Source organism: Anser anser, assembly GCF_964211835.1.
Source record: "Anser anser genome assembly, chromosome: W".
Taxonomy (NCBI): Eukaryota; Metazoa; Chordata; class Aves; order Anseriformes; family Anatidae; genus Anser; species Anser anser.
In genome coordinates, this window is record NC_139731.1 from 6,410,308 (window position 1) to 6,426,291 (window position 15,984).

General features: G+C 45.6%; 1 protein-coding gene and 1 pseudogene across 13 annotated transcripts in view; one reads left to right on the plus strand and one right to left on the minus strand.

Annotated features, from left to right (window-relative positions):
• The window catches only part of LOC310888706 (transcription factor RFX3-like), a 258,874-nt gene extending 251,238 nt beyond the window's left edge, over window positions 1-7,636 (minus strand). For 7 of the 12 annotated variants that reach the window (XM_083815657.1, XM_083815658.1, XM_083815655.1 and 4 more), the window contains exon 1: window positions 4,919-5,170. The gene's annotated coding sequence lies outside the window, so the exon portion shown is untranslated. Of the gene's footprint in view, window positions 1-4,918; window positions 5,171-5,976 lie in introns of those variants that run through there. The other 5 variants (XM_083815660.1, XM_083815651.1, XM_083815653.1 and 2 more) reach the window with 3 other exon arrangements.
• LOC310888710 (arrestin domain-containing protein 3-like) overlaps window positions 1-15,984 on the plus strand; it is a 494,161-nt pseudogene that overhangs the window by 320,483 nt on the left and 157,694 nt on the right. The gene's annotated exons all lie outside the window — the stretch shown is intronic.

A 15,984-nucleotide genomic window follows, 5' to 3' on the forward strand; every position in this document is an offset into this window, starting at 1 on the left:
TCATCATTTAGAAGGACAATTAAAAATCTTAAACACCAAGAAATCTGAGTTAATCTTTCAACAGTTAAAACAACTGCACATGTTCCATAGAGATGTTTTATTGTACACTCTCAAAAACAATATATCAAACTCCATATTTTGGACCATAAATTAACAACCTAAAAAAAACACGCCATCATGATGTTTCATGTTTACTTTTTAATATCTAAACATGTCCAGAAGATCTTCAAGTTGACTACAATGTTTTTGTCAAACTGGGTTCTTCTATATTTATTAATCATTTTCAATCAAAAAATCTGCAGGCCAAATTAGGTATCTACAACTACCTCTACAGGATCAGTGTTTTCAATAAAGTTTTTAGCAAATCCACTGGAGAAGGGCTAAGAAATGGCACATAGAAGTGAACAACATGGCTTTTCTCCAAAAAGTTGTTGTATAGTAACACAATTAGTGACATCTATAGGAAATAGCAAGTCTGGCTTATGCCTTTTGCTCTTTAAACATATCCATATTACAATAGATAGAGTACATTTGGCAATTGTCCAGCTGTCTTTTGCCAAATGAAATACATAACACCTGAACACTGCCTTTCCTTTAACAGTAGGATAAATTTTCTTATCTTTCCCAGATAATTATTCAGATACCTCTACCTTTCTTTCAAATTAGATGGAGGGCAGTATCACAAACTATTTCCTCAGGAGAACAAAAATAAAAAGATGTCACAAAAGTTATCAAAAAGGCTAAGATTAACTATTCTATAAAACACCTAGTTTGTGCACCTCAAAACATTTCATATTGCTTTAATAGTACCTCTCAAAAAGAGGTAATAAAAATGAAGACTGCTCTGAAGGCAAAACGTCGGGGGGAGCAAATTTCTTCCTAAGAAAGCATTCACGAAGACAAACGGTTTTGCAACTGGTATTTTGTTTCTTCAGAATTCATAAACTTGCAATGTCTTTTCTAAAGCAACACCAGACCTTTTCTTGCCTACATTAGGTTAATGGGTTTATAAGACAAACCATCATCTCTTGCCTCAACACTGTACTTTTAGGATTTAGCCTTGTAAAGAAAATAAATGCAGTGGCAACTAATGGATTCCAGAATCAAGCACCTATTTCCATCAACTAACTCATGCAAAAAAGAAACTAATAAGCACACAGTCTTTGCTACTTTAAATTACTTTCAAGGACAGATCACTGCAACGTTAAAAGCTACCCTACTGACCATGATCTCAAAAGCGATGGAAAAAAGCCTAGAATCATGATATCAACACAGCTACAGTTAAAAATATCTAGGTATGTTATGAACTAAAAACACTTACTGAATTGTACTTAAGAATTACTGGTTATCTGAACTACATTGTACTGTCATGAATTTGTTAGATCTAGTTTCCACTGAGGCAAATTCTTTTTTTCTGTGTTGCCCAACGAAATACTAGAGACAGGAGGTACTTCAGCAAATAACAGTTGCAAAATGCTCTAACTTGAGTTGTACCATAAGTAACCTTTTATTAGGTATTATAAGATACTCCCTTGAATGTAATTAAAGTAAATGAAACTTTTGCAGACAAACAGGTTTGTTTACATAAAACAAGACAGAGCCTCAATCCATTAAGTTTGGTGAGACAGCTTGGCTGAATACAGATTTTTCACAAAGAAATTCAACCAGAACCAGGCCCTACTGATATAAAACCCACACCTGGGCCAGGGCAATTCCAAGCACAAATACAGGCTGGGTGGAGAATGGATTGAAAGCAGTCCTGAAGAAATGAACCTGGGGGTGTTGGTGGATGAGAAGCTCAACACGAGCCTGCAACATGCACTTGCAGCCCAGAAAGCCAATTGTAACCTGGGCTACATCAAAAGAAGCGTGGCCAGCAGGTCTAGGGAGGTGATTCTCCCCCTCTACTCTGCTCTCATAAGACCCCACGTGGAGTACTGTGTTCAGCTCTGGGGCCCCCAGCACAAGAAGGACATGGAAATATTAGAATGAGCCCAGAGGAGGGCCACAAGGATGATCAGGGGCTGGAGAGAACTGGGGTTGTTCAGCCTGGAGAAGAGAAGGCTCCGGGGAGACCTTATAGCAGCCTCCCAGTACCTAAAGGGGGGCCTATAGGAAAGCTGGGGAAGGACTGGACTCTGTCAGTGAGTGGAGTGATAGGGCAAGGAGTAATGGTTTTAAAGTAAAAGAGGGTAGGTTTAGATTAGATATAAGGATGAAATTCTTTACTCAGTGGTGAGACACTGGAACAGGCTGCCCAGAGAAGTTGTGATGCCCTATCTCTGGAAGTGTTCAAGGCCAGGTTGGATGAGGCTTTGAGCAACCTGGTCTAGTGGGAGGTGCCCCTGCCCATGGCAAGGGGGTTGGAATTAGATGATCTTTAAAGTCCCTTCCGACCCAAGCCATTCTTTCTAGGATTCTATAAACCAGCACTCCCCTCTCCCCTCTTATGGAGGATCTACCTCATCCGTGAGGCTAGCATGCTTCTACCATACAACTTGTCCAAGTTGAATGCTCCCTTTAGTCTTTTCCACTCTAATTCTTTCTCCCTCACACCTCAGCATCAAACTTTAAGTAATTGATGCAAGTATGTAGATCAGGCCTTGACAAATACGCACATGCTTATTCTTTCTAAACAACTGTTTCACATGTACATGATAAAGATCTACCTGAAGTGAAAGAGATATTGCCATCTACACTTCGAAAATGTTTATGGCAAATTTAACATGGTAAAGGGTTATCGCACCAACAGAGGTGTTTAAATTAGCCTTCAGGTTGCTGGCGAGAAAATGAGAAAAACAGATCCTGAACTGCTAAATAAGCATTCTTTCTAGTCATTTACAGTTGACTAAAGAAGTCTTCCTCAAAATAGATTTTAAACATCAATTGTGTGTATGTTGAGATGAAGCCAGTAAAGTTCGCGCTCCAAAATAAAACAGGAGATTAACAAAAGAGTAACTGTAGGATATCCCTGCAGTTCAGTTGGATATACTTCAGATATGACTGACGTGCAATGCTTCCCAACCTTGCCACATCCCACTATCTCAAGTAAACTGTGAAATATTAAATCACGTGGAGGTGAAGCACCTAACAAGGAAAAGAAAAGAACAGTGAATAGGAAACAATTCAGCAAAAGGAAACTGAATTGAGGAGCTCAATCAAGATTGAAATTGAGTGCCAGCAAATACAGAAAACAGAATTATAAGATGTGTTTTAACAGACAAAACTATCAACAATAGGTGGTGGGAAGCAAAACAGGACAAAAACATAAATTGCAAAAACAAAGAAAAAGTTGATAAAAGATTTAAAGACCAATGTTTAGTTTAACTCCTTGTCTAGAAACAAAATCAACGAGATATTTAAAGGATGTTATCTTCCACCACTGTCTGAATACAAAAAAAAAAAAACTTTAAAAATCTAGCATTTTGTCTTCCGTTTTCACAGACTTGTATCCGTTTGTTTAAAAAAGAAATCTAGAAAACAATTTTTTTCCTAATACAATATTACTTTATAGCTAGGTCAAAACTTCAGTCTTAGTTGAGAAAAGGTTTAATTCAAGAGGACTGATAACGTGATAAAAATATCCCTGTTTTGTGCCAGTTTGTAATAGGCAACTAATAATTAATGATGGAATTGAATATTAGAGAGATAAACTAGAGCAAATCCAAGGAAAGCAATTATACAGGAAATACCCATGGGATTTATGTTAAGAACCACTGAAAAAACATTGGTTAAGGGTCTGTGAAGGATTGGATACCCACACAGTACTAATGTTTTTCTTCTTTTAAGTTAATTTACAAATAGGTTAAAAGCCACAGTAGTTCTGTTGCTATGTAGAAAAGCAATGACACTTTCATTAGTTAACAGAAAGACACTATAATACGTACATTTGTTGTAAGAAGGGATGCACTTCCTAAGACAACATAAGCTAGGGTTAATCAACTATGAGACTGTTTAAGAACATCTACTGAGAGAATACAACCTGATACAGGAACTAAATGACAACAAGAAACCATGCATACCAACTAGCAAGTTTGGACCACCTTAATTAAGAAAATATATGCATGTAGATGGTTATTATTCCTATGTAACTTCTCATTAAAGACTTCTTTTGCTCTTCAGGAACAAATGTTTCTAAGAAAATAAGACAAATACACAGCATTGGGTACTCTAAATACACTTAATTCTTTTGATTTTACTGAAAACTTAGTGGTTTCTATACTATCAGATTAAATTTACAAGTAGTATGAACTGGAGAATTCAAGAAGGTTTGAATCAGTTCATGAAAGATAATGCAGTCAAGTATTCCATTTAGAACAATTATGTTTATAAATAAAGTGAAAATATCAATGAGAACAGAAAGTTGGGAACTCAGAAGCACAATGAGAGTTAAATTTTAAAGCTTGCAACCCAACAGCTTGATTTACAGAAACAACAGCTAATTACAGTGAAGAATTTCATATAGCACCCATTAGCCTCTCAACCTCCACTATTAACCGTTAATCACACACCGTCAAGCCAATTTTAAATGATCTCTAATCCCTCTGCTGTGTTACCCACTGGCCTTCCCTATCAATACACAAAATATTCTGGAACATTACAAGTACCACAGCATCTCAGATCACAACTTCCAATAAAACAGATAAATTCCCTTCATAATAAACAACCACAGGACAATTTGTATCATTTTTGGAAAAAATGGAAGTAATACTTATTCCCATATTATAAAATGGGTGAGAAGGACGGTGGAGGAGGGGAAAGGATTCGAGCTGTCTTCCCCCCCAATAGCAAAGCCCAAGGGAGCACTCCCTGCACAGATGCTGCATGGAGAGAGAAGATAAAGGTTAGAGTGAAAGGAAAGGAGAAGAAAGAGAGAAAAAGACTGGATTACAAATGTGTGCATAACAGTTACATTCACCTGAATTGTGGAAGGTTGTTCTTGTTGGTAGCAGCTGTTCTTGTAGGTGACGATTAAGAAGGAAATAGAAAACAGCAGAAAAGCAGCTGTTGTTGATGCGTAACAGTCACCAAGGCTACAGTGACTATGGCGCTTGATTCACAAGGCAACAGTTGCTATAACTCACAAAAGAGAGAGAGCAAGCAAGAGAGGAAGAAACAGTGACCCAGCCTAAGATATCCGGAAGAGGCAGAGCCTTTCTTATGACGGACAGCTTCTAGAACCGGAGGGGAGGGGGTGCGGTTTCCTTAACGGGGAAGGAAAATAAGGTTGGCAGGGACGTACTAACTCCTCCACCTCCCTAAAGGCATGAGATGGCACTTTCTATCCCCAACAAGTGAAATAGCAGTGGTATGACAATGGACAATCCCTGGATGTAAGTCACACTACATTGGAGAGGCTAGGGAAGGAACCTGGTGGCTGGTGGCAGTGGCTGATTGTTCAAAAAGATAGCAACCGCCAAGCTAAAACCCGAGTGGGAGGGGGAAGGAGAGAAGGGGGGTGTGGTCATATCTACATATCTGTCTCCCGAGTAGATCACTCTTACTGACATCCTGACGTCACATCCGATTAGCAACTAAGAGAAAGGGTTTTTTTTCGTTTGTGTTTTTGTTTGTTTGTTTGTTTTTGTGCAGGGATCTCTGTTCAGGGGATTACTTTGCTTTTCCACCATGCTTGTTTCCTGTCACTCAGACGCAATTGCAGAGTAAGCAGGAACTTGTTTTGCGCTCGCTGCTTGTCACCTTTCTACTAATTTTTCCATCAGAAAATGGCAGGGAAGAGCTGCTGATAGATGGGGTATTTGTTAACTGCTGCCATTTTAAAGTCAGTGAGACTATGACAGCAGCTTTACTATCCTCAGTGGCAAAGCTGAATATTTTCAGTAACTGCTGCATACCCTTGGCTTGCTGGACTCAGCACATAGACGACCAGTGTGCACATTACCAGCTGCCTTGGGCCAACCTTTCCCTGCAGTGATGTTCATCATAGATCCCTGCTCTTACCCACATATCACTCACCAAGGTGATCAGCTCCGGGACAGAGGCGTTCTGCAGTGAAGCAAGGAATCGCGACGTGCAAGGGATTTCCTGCATCAAGGCAGCTCAGGCAGCAAAGGGAGCCTCCAGGAGCCAGCAATTCTCATGAGAATGGCTGACAAGGATTGGGCGGAGCTTGTATCAAAAATAGTGTGGCCAGCAGGACTAGGGAAGTGATTGTCCCTCTCTACTCAGCTCTGGTGAGGCCGCACCTCGAATACCGGGGCCGCCCCAGCCCCCAGCCCCTCGTACAATGGCAGCCCCTAGGATGAGAGGTTAGGAGTGTGGCGTGTCAGTTTGTGTGGGAAGGTGCAGAAGCTTGGCCAGCTCGACCAAGGAGTGAGAGTATCCACCCAGCAGAAGGCCATGGCCTCTCGGAATTTGGCACCCACCATAACCCATACAGTCTCCCAGACAGAGCTCTGGGGGGAACATGCTGCTACCCAAGTGTCAGGTTGTAGGGTGTGCTCGACTCTTATGCCAGTTCAGGACCTCAGGAGTGAGCACATCTGGGGGAGGTGTGCCCAGGTGGAGGCACTCCTCCATTTAGTGACAGAGTTTCTGGAAGAGGTGAGTAGGTTGAGGAGTATCAGGGAGTCCAAGAGGGAGATAGACTACAGGAGTCGCTCCGTACCTTCCCTAAGACAGGCCCAACAGACAGAAGGGATGCACAATATGGAGGATTCCCTATCCTCTCTCTACCTGGCTGAATACACTGACCTAAAGGATAAGGAACAATGGCAAAAAGTCCCTGGTAAGCATGGCAGGTGTGTCCCCTCAGGGACTTTCCCACCTTCCCAGGTGCCTGTGCACAACAGGTATGAAGCTTTGCAGATTGATCTGAACAACGTTGATGAAAAGCTTGACGTGAGTCAGCAGTGTGTGATTGCAGCCCAGAAGGCCAAATGCATCAACAGGAGAGCAGCCAGCAGATCGAGGGAAGTGATTCTCCCCCTTTTCTCCCTCTACTCTACCCTTGTGAGGCCCCACCTAGAGTGCTGCATCCAGATCTAAGGCCCCCAGCACAAGAAGGAACTGAACCTGTTAGAGCAGGTCCAGAAGAGGGCCACAAAGATGATCAGATGGCTGGAACACCTCTCCTGTGAAGACAGGCTAAGAGATCTGGGCATGTTCAGCCTGGAGAAGAGAAGGCTCTGGAGTCACCTCATTATGGCCTTTCAGTACTTAAAGGGGGCTTATAAAAAAGATGGAGAGCAACTCTTTGCTCAGTCGGATAATGATAGGACAAGGGGGGATAGTTTTAAACTAAAAGAGGTGAGATTTAGATGAGAGGTTAGGAGGAAAGGGGAGACCTTATAGAGACTTTCCAGTACCTAAAGGGGGCCTAGAGGAAAGCTGGGGAGGAACTCTTTGTCAGGGAGTGGAGTGATAGGACAAGGGGGAATGGCTTTAAACTAAAAAAGGGTAGATCTAGATTAGACATTAGGAAGAAGTTCTTTACTCTGAGGGTGGTGAGGCACTGGAATGGGTTGCTGTCCTGGTTTCAGTTAGGACAGAGGTAATTTTCCTCCTAGTAGCTGGTAGGATGCTATGTTTTGGATTAGGATGAGAAGAGCGCTGATAACATGCTGATGTTCTAATTCTTGCAGAGCAGTGCTTACACCAAGCCAAGGACTTTTCAGCTTCTCGCTCTGTCCTGCCAGCGAGCAGGCTAGGGGTGCAGCAGGAGCTGGGAGGGGACAGACCCAGGACAGCTGACCCAAACTGGCCAAAGGGGTATTCCATACCATCTGACGTCATGCTAAACAATATATAGGAGTGGCTGGCTGGGGTGGGGGGCCGGCTGCTCGGGGATAGGCTGGGCATCGGTCAGCGGGTGGTGAGCAATTGCATTGTGCATCACTTGTTTCTTACACATTATTATTATTAATACTATTATCATTATCACTATTATTATTATTATTATTATTATATTCCTGTCTTAAACTGTCTTTATCTCAACTCACAGGCTTCACTTTCCCGTTTCTCTCCCCCATCCCAGAGAGGGAGGGGGGAGGGTGAGCGAACGGCTGTGTGGTGTTTAGCTGCCAGCTGGGTTAAACCACAACAGTCCTTTTGGTGCCCAGCATGGGGCACGAAGGGTTGAGATATCGACAAATTTGACCAGAGTGTGTTAAACTAAAATTGGTATAAGTATTGGATCTGCTTAATAGTTGCTAGTCACGATGTTGATTGCCTTAATCTCCAGTCTGCTGTGCCTGTTTCCAAATTGAGTTTTATAGCACGTTACTTTCTGTATGTGCTCCCTGTTGCACTGTTTATCCTTTCCGGGCCCTGGTTTAAGATTGTTATGGTACTGTGCGGTGTAACAATGGCTTATGAAATGATGAGATTTCTGGTCATGACTCTAACCTGGTATTTGTACTCAGCACTGTCGTCGACTCTATACTTTGGAAACCATATCTCGGAAACTATTAGCAATTGCACCTATTGCCTGTTTTCGTCAGGGAGCCAATCTGTGGAGGGGACAGGGGAAGACATGTTTCCCTCCCTGTTCACTCTCCCTTTCTCCTTCACCACCCTCTTATCCCCCGAGCTAGTTACGGTGGTTCTCCGAGATGTTGAATATCCTTGGGATACTCAGACCAGCCTGCTCTTGTTGTTATGTCTCCTGAATGCGCTTCAGGTTTTGTGGAGGGTTAAACAACTACTTAGGAATCTCATCCGGAGATCTGTCTTGAGGCGGGATAGTTGCGAGTGGCAGGGAGTGTGGGAGGATATGGGCAGGTTTCTAGAGCAGTGGTCACCTCCAGTGTTTTGGACATTCACCCCTGAACAACTGCAAAATCCTAAAAAACTGGTAGAGTGCTTGAAAAAGGTGTCATGACTCTGGCAGTTCCAAAGTGACACAAATCACTGTAGCGTGCTGGGGTCTGGCTTGTGCCTATCGAGCTGCAATTGATGCTACTATCAACCTAGTGAGAAGATCCTGCAGCCGCTCCAGCTCCTGCAGCCGCTCCAGCTCCAGCTCCTGCAGCTGCTCCCACTCCTGTGGCTGGGTCAGAGAAACGAGCTGTAGCAGTGCAAGTTGCCCCTGCAGAGGGTATTCCAAGCCCTGTGGCAGACCCTGTGGCTGGGTCAGAGAAACGAGCTGTAGCAGTGCAAGTTGCCCCTGTAGACAAGGTGAAAAAATGGTATAGAGACTCAGGTCGTTTAGAACGCAGACAGTCTTCTGCTAGGTCTGGGTATAGAGAAGACGAGGCTGGGCCATCAAATGTGCAGGAGGATGAAGATGAGGATGAGGATGTCGAAAAATCAACAGTAACTACCCGAACCCTATACCAGCGTGAGCTACGAGATGTGCGAAAAGATTTTGGTCACTGTATAGGTGAGCAGCTTGTCACCTGGCTGCTCCGGTGCTGGGACACGGGAGCCAATTGTGTGGAATTAGAGGGCAGGGAAGCCAGGCGGCTGGGATCCCTTGCTAGAGACGCAGGTATTGACAAAGCAATTGGAGATGGAGCACGATCTCGCAGCCTCTGGAGGCGTCTCCTGTCAGCTGTGAAGGAAAGGTATCCCTTCAAGGAAGAACTTGTATGTCTACCAGGCAAGTGGACCACCATGGAGAAGGGAATTCAGTACCTGAGGGAATTAGCCATACAGGAGGTAATTTATAAGGACCTAGACGACTCACAAACATCCACAGATCCAGATGAAATCCATTGTACACGACCCATGTGGCGGAAGTTTGTACGGAGTGCACCATCATCATATGCCAGCTCATTGGCAATAATGGCCTGGAAAGAGGATGAGGAACCCACAGTGGATGAAGTGGCTAAACAACTCTGGCAGTACGAAAGAAAGTCTCTCCTCTTCCCTACAGGCCTGCGTCTCGGCTGTGGAGAAACTCTCTGAAGAGGTCCACCAACTTAAAGAGAGTTTATTTTCCTCCCCACCTGTACAAACCAGTGTCTCAGCTATTAAGGGTAAGCATTCATCCGTGCAAGGTAGACAATATGGTGGGTACACGCCCCGTGCCACCCTGTGGTTTTACCTACATGACCATGGAGAGGACATGAGAAAATGGGATGGAAAATCTGCTGCGACCCTAGAGGCACGGGTACGTGAATTGCAAAAGAAAACAATTGGGAAAAAGGGGTTCTCTGAGAAGCTTGCTGCTCCAACTTCCAGCAGGCAGTCCTCCAGACACAGAAATGAAGCTGCCGGCCAGGTTAAACCACAACACCCATGGACTTGTATGGATCCAGGTGGAGCAGCAAATCCGGCACACGTTCAGGGTCAGTTGGGAGTTTGTCATTCCCACCGTCATGGTCCTCCAGCTCAGGGTACCCTGGATCCCAAAGCCCATCATCAGTGTTGAAGACAGAGGCAAAGAAGGCGTTAAACGTCTCTGCTTTGCCTATGTCCTTGTCTGTGATGAGACCCTCCCCATCTAGTAGCGGACCTATGTTTTCTTTGGTTCTCCTTTTTCTGTTCACATATCTAAAAAAATCTTTTTTATTGTCTCCCCCAGACCTGGCCAGCTTCAACTCTAGTTGGGATTTGGCCACACGAATTTTCTCCCTACAAACATGAACAGCATCCCTGTATTCTTTCCTTGTTGCCTGACCCTCCTTCCAGCAGCCGTACACTTTCTTTTTTCACCTAAGCTCCAGTAGAAGATCCCTGGTCAGCCAGGCCGGCCTTCTGCCCCGCCTGCTTGACTTCCGATATTTTGGAATCGCCTGATCCTGTGCTTTTAGGAGGCAGTGCTTAAAGACTGAGCAGCACTGATGGACGCCAATGCCTTCAAAAGCAGTTTCCCAGGGGACCTTGCTGACTAGTTCCCTGAGCAGCCTGAAGTCTGCTTTCCCCATATCCAGGGCCGAAGTTTTGGTGGCAGTTTTCCTTCTGTCACCGTAAATTCTAAACTCAACCACTTCATGGTCACTATGACCGAGACGGCCGCCGGTTGCCACGTCTCCCACAAGACCCTCTCTGTTCTCCAGCAACAGATCTAGGAGGGCACCTTTCCTAGTTGGCTCCCTTAGCACCTGCACCAAGAAGTTATCATCTAGGTGCTTTATGAACCTCCTGGACTTGCTCGTGTCAGCCGTGTGGTGATCCCAGTAGTGATGTAGTGAAGTAGTGAAGTAGCTAGGAATAGCTAGGAAAATAGTGCTTAAGGCCAGGTTAGATGGGGCTTTGAGCAACCCAGTCTAGTGGGAGGTGTCCCTGCCAATGGTAGGAGGGTTGGAATTAGATGATCTTTAAGGTCCTTTCCAACCCAAACCATTCTATGATTCTATAAAAACATTTTGGTAGGACAGAAAAGGAAGGGAAAATAATAAAAGAATATACAAAAGAAGTGAGGCACAACACGGTTGCTCGCAACCCACTGACCGATGCCTAGCCAGACCCCGAGCATCTGCTGCTCCCCCCAGCCAACTCCACACATATTAATTTTTCAGCTTGACATCATATGGTATAGAATATCCCTTTGGTCCATTTGGGTCAGCTGTCCTGGTTGTGTCACCTCCCAGCTTCTTGTGCACCACCAGCCTCCTTGCTGGCAGGGCAGCACAAGAAGCTGAAAAGTCCTTACCTCTGTGTAAGTACTGCTCTGCAACAACTAAAACATTGTTGTGTGTGTGTAGGAATGGGTTAAAAGTGGAAAATTGGCGAGGACAATAGGTTGAGAAGGGAAGCATGAATTGAGAAGGTGAGCATGATTATAAATACACTCAAGTGACATTGCAGCTGGGATGGACTAAAGCCTGGAGAGTAGTAATGCAGGAAAACGTATCTATTGCTTTTTATCCTCTGTGTGTTTGACAAGTAGAACATCTTTGTATAGGCTTGGAGTTGCCCTATTAGACATGCTTGAGCTCCCTGCCTTGGTATGAAGAAGATCAAAGCACAGTGAAGATCAAAGCATGGTGGTAAACTACGCCTGTGTGAACCCTTGATAAACAGGTGTAAACAATAGGTCAGCAATCCTCTAGCATGGACCGAGTTCAGCAGTGCCTGTGTCCCCATTTGTGTGCCTCTGCCTGAGTGTTGCTTGCTTCAGGGATCCCCCATTGGCAAGGTAATGAAAATAAATGTACCCTTTGTGTTTCAGTCATGGGTCTGTGGTTGTTCCTGCTGCCTGTGCTGACTCGCACATTTGGCATAGTCGGCAGCATCCAGGAACAGTTATGCCATGGCTAGCAAAAAAGTCGGAGACTGGGGAGGCTGTGGTGGTGACTCCCCACATTCTGGGATGGCCCAGTACTGAGTGCTGGACCCCTGTGTCTGCTTTCCTAGCTATGATGGCTCCGCTGGAAGCATGGCCTGAGCTAGTTGACGGGGCAGTGGTTACCCCCTAGACAATTGAGATGGTTATGTGCGGATTGCCATGGAAAGTGGCATCAGAGTCTTCTTGCAAGCTGGCAGCAAGATTGGGATGGCTATGAGCTACTGGTTTTAGAGCTCTTGACTGTGAATTTGTAACATTATGTAGTAAAGTGAGAGAGCTGGAAAAGGAGGTCGGGACTTTACAAGATGCAAAGGTGATTGTGCAAGAAGTACTGCTCAAGCAGAGCTGTGCTATGAGCAGCAGTGCACTGTAAAACAGCTGGTGGTGCATATTGCTAACGAACAAAGGCGCTGATATGGGAAAAGTGGGGTTTTGCCTTCCCAAGTTCATGCTCTTACTATGTAACCTTCATGGGATCCCAGGAAATGGGATGGAAATATCTGGAGTGAGTCTTCAGACTATGAGATTGAATTTGAGCCAGACTTAGAAGGTAGGGAGGTGGTAGAAGCACAACTCCTCATACAAATGAAGGGGCAGCAGGAGCTGGCAGATGAAGGGGTACTGATCACACACGCTTATACCCCAAAAGAGTTAAGGGAATTTTTAGAAATGTGTCAGCAAAGCAGTGGGGAAGGTGTATTGGCATGGGTTTTGTGAGCTTGGAATAGTGGTGCTGCATCTATCTGTTTATTAATGGATGAAAAAGATCTATTAAGCCCTATAGCTGGTGATGATCAGATACACAGAGGATATGCTCAATTACAAAATATCAGAGATCCCGATGGGCAGGTTATTATTGAACGTAAGCTATATCAATGGTTGTATGCAGCAATTTTAACAGCATATGCAGATCCTGTCGTATTAGCATCGTCCCTCAGAAATTGATATACAATGGAAGAAGTTATTAATTTAGTGCGGCAGATGGGGATGGCTCATGCGTTAAATTACAGGATCCAATCCAGATAGGGTAGCAGTAACAAGAAGTATCAAAATGCAGCTTTTGAGAGGGATGCTTGCTTCACTGAAACCTTTGATTATACCAACAGTCATGAGTGCTACTGGTAATGTAGGCACCCTAGCAAATACCTAGAGGGAAATTTGGGATCTAACTTTGGGAGGATCTGTGCAGGTGGTGAATAAAGGAAAGCCAGCAAAACCAAAAGGAGTTGCATCATGGGTAACAAGGAAACAGATGTGGAATGATCTTGTGCAAGCTGGTATCCCACAATCAGAAATAGATGGGATCACAACATGTTTCACCAATGGCAAAAGTTAGCACCCATGTGGAGGAAAAAAAAATCCCCCTCTGTGGGAAAGGAATTCGCAGGGAGCTTTGTGCTGTTTCACACGTCCCTGAGTTAGAGATAATGAGGAAAACAGCGGTAGAACCAAAAACTTGAGCAAGGTCGAGATAAAGTAAATTGGCTACAGTGTTAAAGATGAGCTTTGGGCAGTGGCCAATTGCTGGCTGGCTCAAGGCATGTGTCTGAGGGTCTCTAAATCAATTTTAAGACAGATTCGGGCACGTGGACAGTGCGTGGGGCTATGGGGAAAGTATATGTAGTGGTGAAAAATGGCAAAAAAGGTTCTCCTGTTCAAGAGCCATCAGGAGTCTGTGTTGTGCATCCCTTCAAATGGTGACCCTGACGTGATCAGGGAGGAGCAGCGCTGCACGAGAGTCTGAACAGAACCCAGCCGAACGAATCAAGCTCGCAGCTGGACTGCAGCTTCAACCCCGGGACATCACCTGAAGGACAGGTGAGCGGCTGGGCATTAATCATGGGAGCTAGCCTTTCGGCAGAAGAAGAGGCTATAGTGAAATTACTAAAGCAACTCCTAATAGCAAGGGGAGTAAAATATGATCCATTTAAGATAAAGCTATTATTGAAAATTTTGCGAAAACAAGGGTTCCCCTCAATGGCGTCTACAGCATTTGATGTAAAAACTTGGGACCAAGCGGGGGAAAAAATATGGGAAGCAGCGTCCAGTGGGGATACTAATGCTGCTGAGGTGATGACTACATGGTGGCTGGTGACTGAGACTTTAAGAGCGTGGCAGGCAGAAAAGGAAGTACAGAACGCCGCTGCCCAGGCAATAAAAGCAGCCAAACCGAGATCAGAGCCTGCAAGGTCACCACAGCGGTGCAATTTGATAGACCTGGGGGATGACAAGGAAGAGGGCCACGGACCACCGCCGCAGAGCCCCTTCCCGCTGACCCCCTCGGCTCCCGCCTTGCCTACCCCCGATAATGCCTCCCTGGGGGCCCGAGCTTTCGACCCGCGGGAACGATGGGAGCTAGTGCGCCGGGAAGCGCTAAAGGACGGGGACCCGGTAGAAATGGCTTTCCCGGTGCAGGTGCGACCCAACGGTCCAAATGAATATAATGCCTTCCACTGGGACCTAATTAAAGAATTAAGAAAGACTGTGACTACATATGGACTACATGCACCATTTACTCAGTCATTGTTAGTAAATGTTATGACTGGTCAATTGTTGGTGCTGTATGATTGCCATCAGGTAGCCGCGATGATTTTAACGCCAACACAAAAATTACTGTGGGAGCAAAAATGGAAAGAAGGGTGCGAATTAGCCGCCCTGGGTAACATAGAACGGCAGCCTGGCGACCCCCTCCGGGGATCCGGGATCCCACAGTTGGTGGGGACTGAGCCGTTACTTGATCCGAGATTGCAGGCTAGGCTCGACGATGCCATCTTGCGGCAGTCCGCGTCTCTGGCCTTCCAGGCTATGTTGAAGTTGCCTGAAGTTGGAAAAGTCGAGCCGTCATTTACCAGCATTAGGCAACAAGTTACCGAGCCTTATATGCAATTCATTGATAGATTGCGAGACGCTTTGGACAAACAAATTGACAACCGTGAGGCCAAAGAGGCCCTTATACTAAAACTGGCAGTGGAAAATGCAAACACAGACTGTAAGAAAATTCTCCAAGCCCTGCCTGCTATTACTACATTAGTACAAATGATAGAGGCTTGCAATCGAGTTGGATCCATAGAACATCCCACTGCCGCTTTGGCCGGAGCTTTTGCTGCTGCGCTTAAAACCGGGGGTAAACGGTGTTTTCGCTGTCGAGCCACGGGGCATTTTGCCACTGAATGCCCACAGCGAGGAGCCGGGGGGGGGGGGGGGGGAACGCGGTAACCCTGCTCCTCCCACTGTTTGCCCACGGTGCGGCAAGGGATGGCACTGGGCTAGCCAGTGCCGTTCGAAGCATAATGCAGAGGGACGAGCTTTACAACCGCGGCAGGGAAACGGGAAGCGGAGCGCGGGGCGGGGCCGCGCGATGACACAAGTGCCCCGGCCCTCCGCCGTGGGCGGGCCGTCCTCGCGGAAGTCACCGCCCCGGGCGATGATGACTACCGGGCTGCGACCGCAGCCGCCCACTGCTCCAGCGATCCCGCCCACTACGTCACCGTAGTTTCCCTCACAGCCAAAACCCGAGGAAGCGCCGGATTGGATGTCTCTACGGTAACGAGCTGCACCCTTTGGGACACTCGGGTCCGCAAAATACCTCTAAACGTAAAGGGACCAATAGGGAAGGGATGCAGTGCCCTCTTGCTAGGGCGGTCTGCCGCCACGCTAACAGGACTTTTTGTACTGCCTGAAGTCATTGACGCCGATTATGAAGGCATAATACAAGCAATGGCATGGACTCCCTTCCGATGCTCATACCCAAGGGGACTACAATTGCACAGTTAATACTATTTAAAGCC